This window comes from Crotalus tigris, unplaced genomic scaffold, assembly GCF_016545835.1.
Source record: "Crotalus tigris isolate CLP2741 ecotype Arizona unplaced genomic scaffold, ASM1654583v1 scf7180000023713.2527936, whole genome shotgun sequence".
Lineage (NCBI taxonomy): Eukaryota > Metazoa > Chordata > Lepidosauria > Squamata > Viperidae > Crotalus > Crotalus tigris.
This window is the reverse complement of record NW_024100135.1, coordinates 1,825,771-1,842,285: the sequence shown is the minus strand read 5'-3', so window position 1 is coordinate 1,842,285 and position 16,515 is coordinate 1,825,771. Positions and strand designations below refer to the sequence as shown.

Genomic DNA, 16,515 nt, shown 5'->3' with positions numbered 1-16,515 from the left:
GAAACAGCAATGACTGAAAATTAACATAACAGAAAAGAATCTTGAAGAACTTTTAGTTAAGTTCTGTTTTATTCATATTTGCTTTCTGTATTTACAGTGGTTATGTTGACGAAACTATTTTTAAGATATTACTTCCAGCCATACAAATGTCATTCAGGACATAAATATTAAAATTTGGATGTTTAGAATTTAAATCTTCCCTTGATACTGAAGATATATTTTCATATACTTTCAAATTTTGTATACGTGTAGCTTTACTACTAGATAATTTTTATTTTTATTTTCTGTTGTGTGCTATGTTTTTTACATTTAGATTTTATAGTATTTATTTAAAGGATTTATATGGCAGCCCAACTCACAAAATTATGACTCCAGGTAGCCTACAACAATAAAAACAATAAAACAAAATCAATAACAACACAAAACACAACAACACCACCACACACTCCATGCCAACATCAACTATACCTTACAGTCAAGCTTTTTTAATCCCAGTACCTGAAGTAACAACCAGGTTTTAAAGTCTTCCCAAAGTCTAACAGTGTTGTGGCCAGTCGAGTCAATTTTATTGAGTACTATTTTCTTAGATAAGAATTAAATATTAAAAAATGTAAAAGACCTGCAGCATACCCTGAAACTGTGCCTGTAGTACTTTACTAAAAGCACATAGGCTTCACTTAAAGTAGGGTCTCTATTAGTTAATGGAAGAGAAGAAGTATAGTTATTTTGAAGGAGACAATGCACAATTAATTCATGTTCTTGGAATATCATGTATTGATATATTTTGCACTAGTCATTTTTCTAAAGTTAATTGTCTGGATGTTCTAGGTTGCCTAATTTCTTCCTATACAACGCTATGACACTATTTTACTTGGATTGAATTTGTTGGGTGGGTTTCCAAGAGGCACAGCTTCTCTATATCCTATTCTATAACATTCCAGCTTTATGAAAAATGTGTTTGCTTAAAATCATAATGTTTTCCCTATTATGTTATTTTATAAAACCCTAAACTCAATATAGGAGAAGGAATGGCAGAACCTGGGGGTGGAGTCAAAAGAGGAATCAGCCTAGAATCTCTACATAGCCACAAACAGACTGGCCAACTCTTCTTGAATTCTATTGACCTTTATCTAGTGCCTGAATAGTACTGTTAGTTGAGTAGATTCTTGTGCATACACATGATTAATAATAAATCACTTTAATTGGAACTTCATATATGATCCTGGTCTTTCACTTTTGATATTCTAATCATGACATGTTCATTGTTAAAAAGTTTTTCTAGCTTTTTTTAAAAAACAAAAACAAATCTGTGAATTGATTCCAACTTGAAAAATACCATCAGTATTGCAAAATATAGTTCTTATTTCTTGCAGAGTCTGAAAACACCTTCCTTTATTTCAAAGCAAAACTCTATGAACAATTTCAGAGCAGACACTTCCTAATAATTTTTCTTAATGTCCTGGAACATAGATTGCAATCCATATTCTGTATCAGGTAAATTACCAAGTAAAAGTTATTTTTTCGGAGGGGGGGGGGAGAAAAGATATGAACAATTTCACTAGCAGAATTCTTTTAAATATATTTGTATTCATTTGCTGATAAGTTAATACTTCCTTATGGCAGGTTGCCATAGATCACCCAGGCAGCCCAGCAGCGCTCATGTTTTTACTAGTATAGCAAAAATCAGTAGACTTTTTTCTGTTTGTTTAGGTGGTGACTTAAGTGCATGGAACTAATCTTGGAGGAATCCAAATAGTGATCCAACCACTATCATTTCTGTTTCAAAAAAAAAAAAAAAAAGCTCTGGCAACAATAATTCATGCTTAGAGTTACAAAAGTCTTCTTGTAATTTGTTTCATTAGGGGTGATCTTTGAAGGCAGTTTGGAAATTACAGCTGGTCCAAAATGCAGCTGTGGACTGATGGGTGCTGATATAGAGTAATCTTGAGGGAGCTGTACTGGCTAAGTTAGGATTCTGGGCCCAATTCAAGGTGTCAGTTATCACTTGCAAATCCCTTTATGGCTTGAGTCTTTGTTACCTTTGGTTAGTATAGTTCCTTTGTCCGTTCATGCAAGCCAAGAGAGCAGGGTGAGAACCTCCCTCCCATTAGTTAAGCTGAGGAGAATCAGGAAGGAGGCCTTTATGGTGATAGCTTCTTTACTGTGCAAAAGTCTCCCTTCCCCTCTTCCCCCAAGGTGAAAATCTCTCCTTTTTTGTCTTTTTGGGATGTTTCTCTTTTTCTGGAAAGCACTTAAGACTGCATCTCCAACAAGCATTTAATGTAGGCAGTACAACCATTTGGTGACCCAGGAACTAATTAGTGAAGGGGTCACATGATGAACTTCATTTTGTTTTATTTTAACGTTAATGTTTGGTGGTAGTTTATATATATTTTATTTTATTGTGATCCACCTAGAGCCCCAGGAGGAAAAAAACATATCAATTATTAGAAATAAAAAAGATAGCCAATGAAAGTTCTGAGCATTCAGCCCCAGTTCAGTGTTTCAAACACATTTTAAAAGATTGTAATGATTTAACTCTGTAGAAGAAGTCATAGGAGTTGAAAGGGTCATTGGGTTCAAGTCCCTGCTCTATACAAGAATTCAAATTAAAATATTCCTAACAGATGGCAGCTCAATTCCTGTTTGAACATATCCAGTAAAAGGAAGACCACTTCCTTTTGGCTGTATTATAAAAATATTCTTACAGATTTTTGTTATATAATTCACCTAGAATCTGCCTTTCTGCAATTTAAATCCATTATTCTATATCTTGCCCTCCTGATTGATAGGGAACAGCTCTCAAATGATTTAACTCCATATTCAGCTAGGCTGGCAAATGCAGCAGTGGATAGTACCGTATACGTTCAATGATTGTACACAAGACATTTTCCCCTCCATGGATTGTATTAGTAAAGAGGCTTTGTACTTCCCAGTGATTCTATGATATATACTTTGGGATCTGTATAAGTCTAGGATGTGAAATTTTGAGTTCTCCTTCACTAGAGTAGTCATCAAATTGAGACACAGATGCTATAGAACAGTGGTGGCGAACCTATGGCACGCGTGCCAGAGTCGGCACTCAGAGCCCTCTCTGTGGGCAGGAGCACCATACCCCGGAATGGCAACTGTCCCTCTTCAATCAGCCACCTGTTAACTCGCTGAGGTCACACATGGCCAGATGGATCCCAGCACCTATGCACTCACTGACCTCTTGTGTCCAGTAGCTGATGGTGTCAAGGCAGCAGCCGCCCCAGCCCCTGCCTCACCTTGCCCTGTGACAATGGCACCCCTGCCCTGCCTCGCCATGCTTCGCCTCTACCCAGCAGGACGAGCCTCCTACCCACCGCCCCACCTGCCAGAAACCCCCTGGATCTCCCCCAACCCTGCCCGGCCCCCACAGGCATCCCTCCCCACGAGCAACATCGAGGTGATCACACCCACCTTGGCCATACCCAGCCAGTCTGCCATGACCATCACAGCCACGCCCACCCAGTGGACCCACCTGGCACCCGGCAATAAATAAGTGATTTGGGGTTGCAGTTTGGGCACTTGGTCTCTAAAAGGTTTGCCATCACTGCTATAGAAGTAAGGCCCTTTTCAATTTTGTGATTCTACTGGATTTGATACTGGAGAAAAATGTTGAGAATTCCTTACTCTGCAAATAAAATAAAATTTTCACTACTAGTTAAAGTAAACAAGACTATAGACTGAAAGTTCCAATAAGAAAGGTAAATGTTAAATATTTTGGCTATAAGACTCTCTGGAGAAACCCCTGAAAAATTAAAAGCAATCATAAAAGAGGCCAAGAGCAGACAAGGTAGTTACTATCATTGATGACACAGGCATAAGTTTTAGGACCATAAAGAAGCAATCACTGACAGACAATTCTGATGAAAAAATGGTTTTAAGATAAAAAAAATGGAAGCTATTGAACAGCAATAATGCATCTGGCTTGGGGTTGCATTTCATGAAATGACTTTGCAAAACTGAAATGTATAACTTGTAATTTATCAAATGGATGAATCTGACAACAATGTTTGGAAAACCCATGGAGTGGTAAATGCCATTGTACCTCCTGTTTAGGTTATTAAATACTGAACAAGCCATGATATTTTGGTCTCTGACCATGTTTGAATATGTAAGTGACAAGTCATGCAGGTCCTTCATAAAGACGACAAAAATCATTTTCTTTTATATCCAATTTCTGGCATTCTTAACAATGTTTAAGCTATTGGAATTAAATCCATCAGTATAAAGATATCTAACCTTGGTTTGGATGGCACTCCAATTATCTGGCTGGCCAAATGAATGAGGGCAGGGAATGCTTTGGTTGGAAGCACAAAGGTATGTAATTCTTCTTGCATCACTGATTTTCACCTGAAAATGCTCCCCAGATTATTCTAAAAGCTTCTAGCCCAGTCAGGCTTCAAAACAGGAAATGACCTTATCATGAAAAGGCAAACAAACCTGCATTTGTAGGGTAGAATCAGTACAGAACTCCCTTTTGTCTGTTGATTTTTCTCTTCATATGTCTGTACATCCTCAGGTTCTGATTTGAATTATACTATTATTGAGATAATATCTGAAGTCTAGCTCTTGAAGTGCACTTTTATATAGAACTTTGTTTACTTGTCTCAAGCACCTGCCCAACTGCTGCATGAAAATGATACTGGCACATACTTGCTCTTGAGGTTATTGGCACTATGTGAACAAGTCCTAGGAGAGTTATCCTCCATCTTTAAAAATACCCAGTTAGAATCATATCACTGATTTGTATTTTGTGTTTTATTTTATGTACATTATGTACATTAAGATGAAAACAATAGTATGAGGCAAGTAGAGATTGCTGTCAAAATACATATGAAAAAGTGAGTTTTAATTTAAATGTGAGAAGATGTGACTAGAACATTTCACAAAAAAAAATCCAGAATGTGGAACTAATGACACATGTAACCACAAAGCTGATGCGATCTCCACTTAGTATTTTTAATATTTAGGTAAGCAACTCAGCTCAAGTCTATCTTTAATTATTTTTAAGTTTGATTTTGTTGTTATTTGTGAGGTTCTAAATTGTAGGTGCAAGTTCTGTGTGTAGGCAAGTTGCTTTGTACTGAGAGTGTTTCATATCTTGGGCAGCTTTCCCATTTTTCTCTCCTTTACTGTAATAAGAAAAAAGATTAGAAGAAATCATAGGGAAACAGAGTACAGCATGAAAACAGGGAAATTGCACAATAAAAGCTCATCTTAAGTCAGACCTTTGGCTTATCTGGTCCTGTTCTGTCTATTCTTACCAGCAGCAGCTCTCCAGAGAGTTGTTTTTTCCTTCAGAATTGTCTTCTAAAATCCTTTTAACTGTGCTTGGCAAAGCATGTTCCCTGCTTTTGAAAGGCAACAGAAAAAGGAACAACCTATGCCAAGACCAGCACACCCACATCTTTTGAACCCAAGTCATGTGGGAGTTACTTTGTAGAAAGATAGAAAGCTGTCTCATTTTGACTCAGTCCTTGTAGTGGTTTCTGCATTTTCTAAATTGACTGGCCACATTCATACAGTACTCATGAAGGAAAGGCCCTAATTTGAATATAACAATGGTAGTAACAATATTAAGCAGGTCATAGGACTCCGTTAACACCCACATCAATGCACAAGGAAGATATCAGGAGTCTTTTCATATTGCGGCAAGTATCTAAAACTGGAATTTGCTATCATGAGACCCAGGACAGTCCCCAGAATATGATTACCTTGACTGGCAGCCCAAACTAATTGATTTCATTCATTTCACTGACTTGTAGCTGTTTTAAACAGAGTTTGTTCAATAAACTATAGCTATCTGGGTTCATCAGTTACATTAAGCCATAAACCATGATGGATAGTTGACAGTGTCTGGCATCACACAACATGCTCAAATAAAACAACCAGCATGGCATTTGATTCCAGTCAATGTTAGCTATAATCCATAAACTTCTCTTTTAATTGACATAGAGATGAACTGACTTCATTCTAGTGATAGCAGTCTGCTTCATGGAAAGGGAGAAAAGGGAACCAAAAGTGATAGGATCAAAAATAAAAAGGAAGTTGAAATCCCATTGCTGTAGCAAGGTTTTTTGCTACATACTGTCAGGTATAATAGTACTCTACACTTCATATATCTCCAGTTTGATGAGAAATGAATAACAGTCTCTCATGCCCTAGATTGCACTCCTGTAATGCACTGTACATGGGGCTGCCCTTGAAGAATATCTGGATGCAGTGGTGAAGGATACAGTGAAGGTTAAGGATGCAGTGGTGTGGGCAGTTGTGTTTGCCCCTAAGGTAGCATATGTAACACCTCTGCTTAGCCAACTGCATTGGTTTTCAGTTTGCTTCTGGGTCCAACTGAAGGTGATGTTTTTGACATTTGAAGCCCTTCCTGGCATGGGATCAAGTTATATGAGGGATTGCTTCTCCCTGATTATATCAGCCTACCCCATTAGATCTGGCAGAAAGCTACAGATTCCATCAGCCAAGGACTTGCATTTGTTGGTCTTTTCTACCATGGCACCCATCTTATGAACATTCTGTCATCCCACAAATTAGGGCTAATTCCATCCATGCTATTGCTTAGAAAGTCAATCAATCAATCAATCAGAATAGAACTGGAAGGGACCTTGGAGGTCTTCTAGTCCAAGCAGGAGACCCTATACCAGTGGTTCTCAACCTGTGGGTCGGGACCCCATTTGGGGTCGAACGACCATTTCATGGGGGTCGCCAAACAACACAGTCCGCCATTTTTTTCCCATTTTCCTTAGCTGTGCTACACCCTTTTATTCTATTGGCTTTTGAAAGCCAGTAGAATAGACTCTCTTGAATAGAGTCTAATTCTATTGGCTTTCAAAAGCCAATAGGAATTGTCCAGGCTGTCTCTGCCCTGCTGAGCCCGCCAAAGGTCCCATTCTGCAAACGGTGCTGCACCAGTTGAGTAGTCCTCGACTTGCGACCGGTTGAGTAGTCCTTGACTTATGACCGGTTGCGGGTCGCGGCATTAAAAAGGTTGAGGACCACTGCCCTATACCATTTCAGACAAGTGTCTGTCCAGTCTCTTCTTTAAAACCTCCAATGATGAAGCACCCACAACTTCTGACAGCGAGCTGTTTCACTGGTTAGTTGTCCTCACTGTTAGGAAGTTTCTCCTTAATTCCAGGTTGCTTCTCCTTGATTCGTTTCCACCCATTTGTTTCTTGTCTTGCCCTCTGGTGCTTTGGAAATAAATGGATCTCCTTCTCTTTGTGGCAACCTCTCAAATACTGGAATACTGCTATCATATCCCTCCAGTCCTTCTTTTCTCTAGACTGGCCATACCCAAATCCTGCAACTGTTCTTCATATGTTTTAGTCTCCAGCCCTTTAAAACATACCAAGAACTGTTGCAGGATTTGGGTAAATAAATTTGAGGATAGGTCCCTCAAGACTTAGTTATGTCATCAGCCCTGGGGGTCAAAAGGGACTGGACACTCTTAGATGGCTTCACTGAAAGTGATATTCTTGTTCTCTCAATGGGTTTGAATATTTTAAATTATATTCTTGTTTTAATAATGACCTTTTATATTTTATAATGATTGCTTTTTATCTATCTGTTATTTTATTGAATTGTATGCCACCCAGAGTTGCATGTGTGAGGTTGGTTGCTATGTAAATATCATACTTGTTTGGAATAACATGAGCATACTTGAGTTAGAAGTGATCCTTGGTCATATTTTTGGCATATTGGCACATGCTCATTCCAAGCTTCAACAAGGGCCTCTGCTGAAAAGTACATCATAGCTTTGGGGAAAATCCCAAGTTCCCTCTGAAATCACACTTATCAATTTGTCAATTACAGCAATGACTTAAGTGCAAGAAAGAAAAACAGGAAGGGTGTTTGACATCTGAATATTATCTGATGTTATGGAGTAGATTTGATGCATACACTCAGGGAAGTAAAGCTTTAATTATGAATGGTGGTATGTATGTCAAAAACTATGATTTTCATGTCATCTAGTTCATGGGTGTCAAACTCGCTGCGTCACGTCATGTGTTGCGATGTATAACAACTTTTTTTGCATTGCCAGAGCTGGGGTGGGTGCGGCCTCTGTATGATGCACCCGGCTCGTGGGCCAGCAGTTTGACACCCCTAATCTAGATTATGTTGTAGATGGCCTGCTTAAGGCTGAACACATACCCCAAACTGATTTGCAAATCATTTAGGAGCAAGTAATAAGCAATTATAGACAAGGCAGGCAGAGAGCCAGAAGATGCAGATCCACACAGACTCTAGCAATATTTATAGGACAGCAAGATCTTGTCCGATAGTGTTCAGCCCAAAGAACAGAGGACCAGTAAACATAGTCCATAACAACCCAAACATCCATTTGATAGGATGGTTCTTTAGCTGAGCTAGGGTTGAAGAGCCAAGGTTTAGGATGCAAACAGGCACATGTTCCCAACAAAAAGGCATGTACATTTCTGCTTCTGGACATGCCAAGCAAACACCTTTACTCAGCATTTGGCAGGATGGTCTTTCAGAATTGGGGCCCCTGTCAGCTGTCTTCTCCTACACCAGCTTCAGCTGACTCCTGGTTGAGTCAGCCTCACAAGGTTGATTGTATACTGAATGCTGAAGCTGACTACTTTTGGGGGCTCTCAGCCTCTGACTTCTCTAAGTCAGAGGAGACCATAAAGTAGGTTCAAATTGCTACAAGAATTCATGCATTTTGTGAAAGATATCATCATTGTCATCATCAGAGCTGGAAGGGTTCTTGGAGGTCTTCTAGTCTGACCCCCTGGTCAAGCAGGAGATCCTGTACCATTTCAGAAAAATGGATGTCCAGTCTCTTCTTAAAAGCCTCCAGTGATGGAGCACAAATAAGTTCTGAAGGCAAGCCATTCCACTGGTTGATTATAGATCATAGATGCATGCTATGCATCTATACATATGTCTATAGATCATGGGTGCATGCTATATTCTGGGAAATGGTGATAAGAAAAAAACTGGGAATGCATTTAGAGGAAAAATTGTGCATTCTCAATAAATGTAATCTTGGGGAAGAGTTTATTCTATTATATGATATTAAAAATAGGTGGGAACAAGATGACAAAGTGTAGAAAAAAGCTACTCAAGAATGAAAGAGGGCAGTATTTGGTGAGTACCTGTTTAGCAAAATGTCTGACTACTTGTTTTAATATATATATCTATTTATATGCACACATGGAAAAAGAATGAATATAAATCTAAAATAGTGATTGATTTGAATGTTTAGGATGAAAGATTCAGAGAACAGTGAAGGATACAAACTGATCCAAATGGAGTTAACAGATCTGAAAATATATGGAACCCATGAAAAGAATTATGTTACCGTTTACCACAGAAGTATGTGGAATTACACGCATAGGAAGTATGAAAAAGAATACTTGGTGAAATGATGAAATGAATCTGTGAATGAATATATAGTATAATGAAAAAAGGTGCAAAATTTAAAGAACAAGATAGCTGCAAATAATATAATTAAAGAGCTAGAGACCAGTTAGGAGAGGCAAAGAAAATGCAAAGTGATTTTTTATGGAAATAAAAATGGTTTGGGAAGTAGGGAGCCTCTAGCAGGGAGAATGGGATTAAGAATAAAAGTGACGAAATTATTTGAATTGAAATTAAAAGGAGGGAATGCTGGATAGAGTATATTTTAAAGATTTGTAATGGAATTTTAGTTATTTAATTTTAGAAGATTTATATTATTATTATTATTAACAACAACAAAACAACAACAATATTAATAATAATAGTTTAGCTGGGACAAATGTGCCACACTTACTATCAAACAAGGAAAAATAGTGAAAACTGAAGAAATTAAGATGCCCCACAAAAATAACATTAAGAGTCTGGATGATGATGATGATGATGATGATGATGATGATGATGATAATAATAATAATAATAATAATAATAATAATAATAATAATAATAATAATAATAATATAAAGTTGGAAGGGACCTTGGAGGTCATCTAGTCCAACCCCCTGCTCAGGCAGGAAACCCTATACCATTTCAGACAAATGGCTGTCCAGTCTCTTCTTAAAAACTTCCAGTGTTGGAACATTCACTGCTTCTGGAGGCAGGTTGTTCCACTGATTAATTGTTCTAACTGTCAGGAAATTTCTCCTTAGTTCTAGGTTGCTTCTCTCCTTGATTAGTTTCCATCTGTTGCTTCTTGTCCTGCCTTCAGGCGCTTTGGAAAATAGCTTGACTCCCTCTTCTTTTTGGAAGCCCCTGAGATATTGGAACACTGCTATCATGTCCCCTCTCATCCTTCTCTTCATTAAACTAGACATACCCAATTCCAGCAACCTTGCCTTATATGTTTTAACCTCCACTCCCCTAATATTCTTTGTTGCTCTTCTCTGTATTCTTTCTAGAGTCTCAACATCTTTTTTACATTGCAGTGACCAAAACTGGATGCAGTATTCTAAGTGTGACCTTACCAAGGCATTGTAAAGTGGTATTAACACTTCACGTGATCTTGATTCTATCCCTCTGTTAATGTAGCCTAGCACTGTGTTGGCCTTTTTGGCAGCTGCAGCACACTGCTGGTTCATATTTAAGTGATTGTCCACTAGGACTCTGAGGTCCCTCTCACTGTTACTACTATTGAGCAAGGTACCCCCTATACTATACCTGTGCATTTGGTTTTTCTTGCCTAAATGTAGAACCTTGCTTTTTTCACCATTGAATTTCATTTTGTTAGATAGCACCCAGTGTTCAAGTCTGTCCAGATCCTTCTGTATCTTAAGCCTGTCTTCTAGAGTGTTGGCTATTCCTGCCAGCTTGGTGTTGTCTGCAAATTTGATGAGTTCCCCATTTATCCCCTCGTCAAAATCGTTGATGAAGATGTTGAAGAGCACTGGGCCCAGAACAGAGCCCTGGGACACCCCACTACACACTTCCCTCCATGTAGATGCGGTTCCATTGAGGACCACACGCTGAGTAGGGCCAGTCAGCCAGCTACGGATCCATCTAGTGGTGATGCTGTCTACCCCACATTTTTCTATCTTGTCAAGTAGTAGGTTGTGATTACTTTATCAAGTGCCTTACTGAAGTCCAAATAAATTATATCCACAGCATTCTTCTGATCCACTAATTTTGTCACTTGGTCAAAGAATGCAATAACATTTGTCTGGCATGATCTGTTTTTGACAAACCTATATTGGCTTTTAATAATGACTTTGTTGCCTCTAGCTCAGGGGTAGGCAACCCAAAACACTCAAAGAGCCACTTGGACCCATTTCCCACCAAAAACAAAACACCGGGAGCCGCAAAATCCTTTTGATATCTAAAATGAAGATAACACTGCATATATCCTTTTTTACCTTTATTATAGGTGTGTGTGTGTTTGTGTGTGTGTGTTTGTGTGTGTGTATATATGTGTGTGTATATATGTATGTATACACACACACACACACATATATACACATACATACACATACACGTAAAAAAAGGATATATGCAGTGTTATCTTCATTTTAGATGTCAAAAGGGTCTCTCTCTCTCTCTCTGTCTGTCTCTCTGTCTCCCTCCCTCTCTATCTGCCCTTGGTCTGCCTGCCACTCCTCTTCCCCCACTCTCTTTCTCTCTCTCTCTCTCTCTCTCTCTCTCTCTCTCTCTCTCTCTCCCTCTCTCTCTCTCTCTCTTCTTTCTCTCTCTCTCTCCTATCTGCTGCTCACCTGGCAAGCTTCAAGCTGTTGTCCAACAAGCTCAGGGTAAGCAACCTCGTCTCTTTTATGACTCATGGACTTCAACTCCCAGAATTCCTGAGTCAGCCTAGCTGGGCTAGCTAGCTCTCTCCTGCCCTTCCTGCTTCCTGCAGAGACGCAGCAAAGGGAGGAGCTCCGTCCAGAAAGCTTTTCAGATCCTCGGAGAACACTGTGAGTGCAATCTTTTACACACACACACACAGAGAGAGAGAGAGAGAGAGAGAGAGAGAGAGAGAGAGAGAGAGAGAGAGAAGGAAGCAGGGAAGCGCAATTGCCTCTCTCTGTCTCTGTCTCTCTCTGCAAAGGCAGAGGAGGCTGAGAGCCACCGGGGAAGGCTCAAAGAGCCGCATGCGGCTCCGGAGCCGCAGGTTGCCGACCTGTGCTCTAGCTGTTCGCTCATTCGTTGTTTGATTAGCTGTTCGCTGATTTGTCGAGGAAGATTACTACAGATACTTGGGCATTCTTCAAGCTAACAACATCAGGCACACTGAAGTCAAGAAAAAGATTAGAGATGAATACATCAAGAGAGTGAAGAAGGTCTTAAAGTCCAAACTCAATGGAGGAAATACCATGAAGGCAATCAACACCTGGGCAATTCCAGTCATTAGATAAACAGCTGGCATAGTGGACTGGATTCAAGCAGAACTAAAAACAATGGATAGGAAGACCAGAAAAATAATGAAAATGAATCATGCCCTTCATCCACGCAGTGACATTGACAGACTCTATCTACCAAGGCAAATAGATGGGCGTGGAATGCTGGAAGTACATCAGATGGTTGAAGAAGAAAAAATGGCTTTGGAAGAATATCTGAAGGACAATTATGAAGATGCACTGAAATTAGTATATCAGGCAGGCTTACTGACTACTGGAGAGACCAAACTGGCCTACAAGAAAGACCAAATGAAGAACAGAATAGAGGCATGGGAAGACAAAGCACTAAATGGCCAGTACATTAAAAAAATAGAAACAGATAATAACAAGACCTGGCAATGGCTAAGAGCAGGAAAATTGAAGAAAGAGACTGAGGGACTAATTCTGTCTGCACAAGACTAAGCCTTAAGGACAAATGCATACAAAGTCAAAATTGAGAAGACAGCAACAGACAGTAAGTGCCACCTATGCAAAGAAGCTGAAGAAACAGTGGATTACCTGGTAAGCTGGTACAAGAAGATCGCACAGATTGACTACAAGCAGCGGCATGACAAAGTAGCAACAATGGTGCACTGGAAGATCTAGAAGAAATATCATTTGCCTGTAAGCAAGAACTGGTGGGATCATAAAATAGAGAAAGTCATAGAAAATGATAAAATTAAGCTGCTCTGGGACTTCAGAATTCAAACAGACAAGCACCTGCAACATAACACCCCGGACTTAATAACTGTCGATAAGAAAGACAAAAAAGTCTGGATAGTGGACATGGCAGTGCCTGGAGACAGCAAAATAGATGAGAAAGAACTGGAGAAGATAACAAAATACAAAGACCTACAAATAGAAATAGAAAGACTGTAGCAAAGGCAAGCAAGGGTAGTACCAATAGTAATAGGTGCCTTGGGTGCAATCCCAAAACAACTGGAGCACTATTAGTCAATTGCAAAAGGCGGCCTTACTAGGAACTGCTTCCATCCTGTGACAATATGTGTAATACCATCAAACATCAACATCTGCCTATCCCAGGTCCTTGGAAAGGATACGATAGGTAGACAAAAATGCTAAATCCAGTCTGAACATCTGGCTGACTGTGTGATGATTAATAATAATAACATAATAATAATAGTAATAATAAGTTATTATTAAAGTTATTTCTTAAAAGTGGATAAACCTAGACTAGATGGCTCTGGATATCATGTTTTCTTTTTCTATTGTTTTTATTAAGTACAAGTTATCTTTCTGGAGATCATTTTTATTTTTAGTAGAAGGAAAAGATAATATACATACCAGGACTTTATTTATACTAAGGGATTTACCAACAAAACAAAAGCTCTGGGAAAGAGACAACATATTTTACAGCTGTTTATTTCACCAACTGAGCATAGAATATTAACTTAGATATATAGAATGTTTCCATCTTTCCTATGAAGTTGAAATATAGTTATATTACGAATGACAGACCTGACAACATTCATTTTTATGTTTCCTCTTCTATGTACTGAAATAACATTGGCTTTAAATGTAAACTTGGTGTAATTATGGCCTGAAGTACAATGTTGCTATCTCAGCAGTCTAATTTTCCAGATGCAAGTATTCATCTAGTTATGCTTTTCTAACGCTACAGATGGAGTCAGAGAGACTAGATTGCAGACAGCAGAGATGATGGCTAAATTAGGCAACAACTGAATCCTGAACAGGTGCTTCTGGATTGGCAATGGCAGGTGCCTCCTACAGGGCTGTGTCTTTATCCTTTATTGCCCATCATATCTCCCCAAAGGCCAAATGGAAAAGGGGAAATTCAAAACTATTTCCCACAAACTAGGCTAAACTAGTTTGGCGGTCATTTTGGCAGGCATTTTCTTACAACCAGAGCATCCATGTGCAGCCTTCCTTTCAATTTATATGCTGGGTCACCTAAAGAAGTAAAAATAAGGGAAGATATTAGATTTAAATAAAAAAGTACACTGCAGGACAGATTATCTTCCATTCCTTTTGTCATCCTATAGGACTGGTCCACAAAATGTGAAATCCGTTTAATGGAGGTACACCTGCACTACTCTTAAGCAACATGGGGGTGACTTGGAAGTCCTAGTACGGCTGGGCCTGCCAGCCAAGATCATCAGAGAAGAGTCAAAAAGATAAAGAAGAGAGTTGGAGAATGTCGTGTATTGACGAGAAAAGTGTTCCTTGAACCTCCATTGCTAGCAATTACTACACTATCAATAGCAAGAAAATCAGGCCTGAATGTCATTGTTTCTTCTGTTTTTTTATATATGATCTAATAAGAGGCACTGTTTATTTGTTTTAATTATTTATAGTGTACTTTCAAATGATATAAATTATTCCAAGACTACAATAACCATTTTTTTATGGGGAAGTTATCCTCCATGCTATTGGAGCAGCCAAGTTTATGTAGGCCATGATACTTATTGCTACCTCCCATGCTGTCTTGCTTCTTTCATTGGAAAACTAGCTTAATTTGGCTTTGGATAATTCTTCTAAATATTTGCAGCTTACGTCTCCCTCCTCTTGAGTTGTTTTTGCACATGGATACCCACATTTTGACCTAATTTCCAATGAGCAGAAATTGGCTGACACCACCTAGCTAGTCTTGTCTGGTTTTGGAAGCTAACTCTCTTTGGGCTGGGTAGTTTCTGGATGTGAGATTAGTAGAACATCTCAAGGTTATAGACTAGATTGGGAAGTAGAAATACATTATGGAACAATGGCAGTGGCAAGCCACCTCTATAATGTTGCCAAGAAAAATGATGATTGCACCCATGAATTTGCCAAGAGTAGAGTTTATTTCAAAAGAGAATTTATCTTTTATTTCAGTTTAGTGAAGAGATAAGTTGAACCTTCCATGATGCTTGCTAGGCTCCCACATAGACACACAGATATTTTAGAAAATAGAAATTGTGGATGATACAGTCCTTTGTTTGAAAATATGCCTTTAGGCCAAGAAAAAAAAACCCAAAAGATTAAAAAACAGGAGTGATAAAGAGCATCGCAGGATGTTATGAGTATTGTTGAGAACAACCTCACCATGACATCGTCTCAAAATTCCAAAGAGGCTCAGAAAAGACTGCCTTCCTTTGGCTTAGTGTGTCTATGGTAACTCAAAAAGGCATATATCAGCATAAATCCAGACAAATAAGAGCATAAAAGCCTGAATGATCTGAACCAGTCTATCTAATCTCTCAACCTCCTTTTCCGGAAGTTCCATTCCCAGCTCAACTGAAGGGAATCGGTGTGGGAAAGGCTGTCCTAGGTCATTGGCTACCCCATGATTGTTTAACAATGTATTCCCTAAATTCGGCATCTAAATTAGGTATTGTGACTTAAAGGTTTTGTGAACTGTACAGAGGGGCATTGCATGTGCTTAACAATAGAAAAATTATCACAAATAGTGAATGCTGTAAAATACAATGTCAAGAGTTATCATCCCCATGTGTTAATATATCACATTTCCAGTCCAGTTGCTGATGGTGCAAATAAAGAGTATTTAAACAGTGAGCCCTGCACATAGAAAGAAAGCAATTGTTCTTGCTTAAATTTGACAATATGTTGCAAAGCAAGTATATTTAACTGGCTTTTACAACTCCAGATAATACTGTTCTGTCTCATCACACGAAGCTTAAACATTACTATATATCTTCCAGTTATACAAACCAGTTCATGAATTGAAGAATTTACATTTGGATCTACTGTAAATATGAGTGAAAGAAGAGCAACATATGTCAAAGTAATTCTTATCTCTTCTTTCTCCTTCTGCTTTGTTTTTTCATACCTGTTGATTAAGTTAGCAGTTTCTTAGAAAAGGAGATCCAGGTAGATGAAATAAATGAAATTTGAACAAAACTATCTAGGATATATGTATCTCAGAAGTCCACAATTCTCTGGTTTTTACAAAGTTTTCTCTGCCAATCACATTTCCCTGAGATGTTTGGTTAGAACTGTTTCTAAGGCTTGAAGTTCATGACAGGTTAAAGATCTATATTCTATGAGACTAGAAAGAGCAATGCATCAAAGCCATACAGTAAATATGATCAAAGTAGCAAACAATCACAGCTAATAAGCCTGTGATTCTGGACCACTGAAC

The 16,515-nt window shown here is 38.7% G+C and overlaps 1 long non-coding RNA gene across 2 annotated transcripts in view; it reads left to right on the top strand.

Annotated features, from left to right (window-relative positions):
• The window catches only part of LOC120297803, a 197,565-nt gene that overhangs the window by 54,447 nt on the left and 126,603 nt on the right, over nucleotides 1-16,515 (top strand). The window lies entirely within an intron of this gene.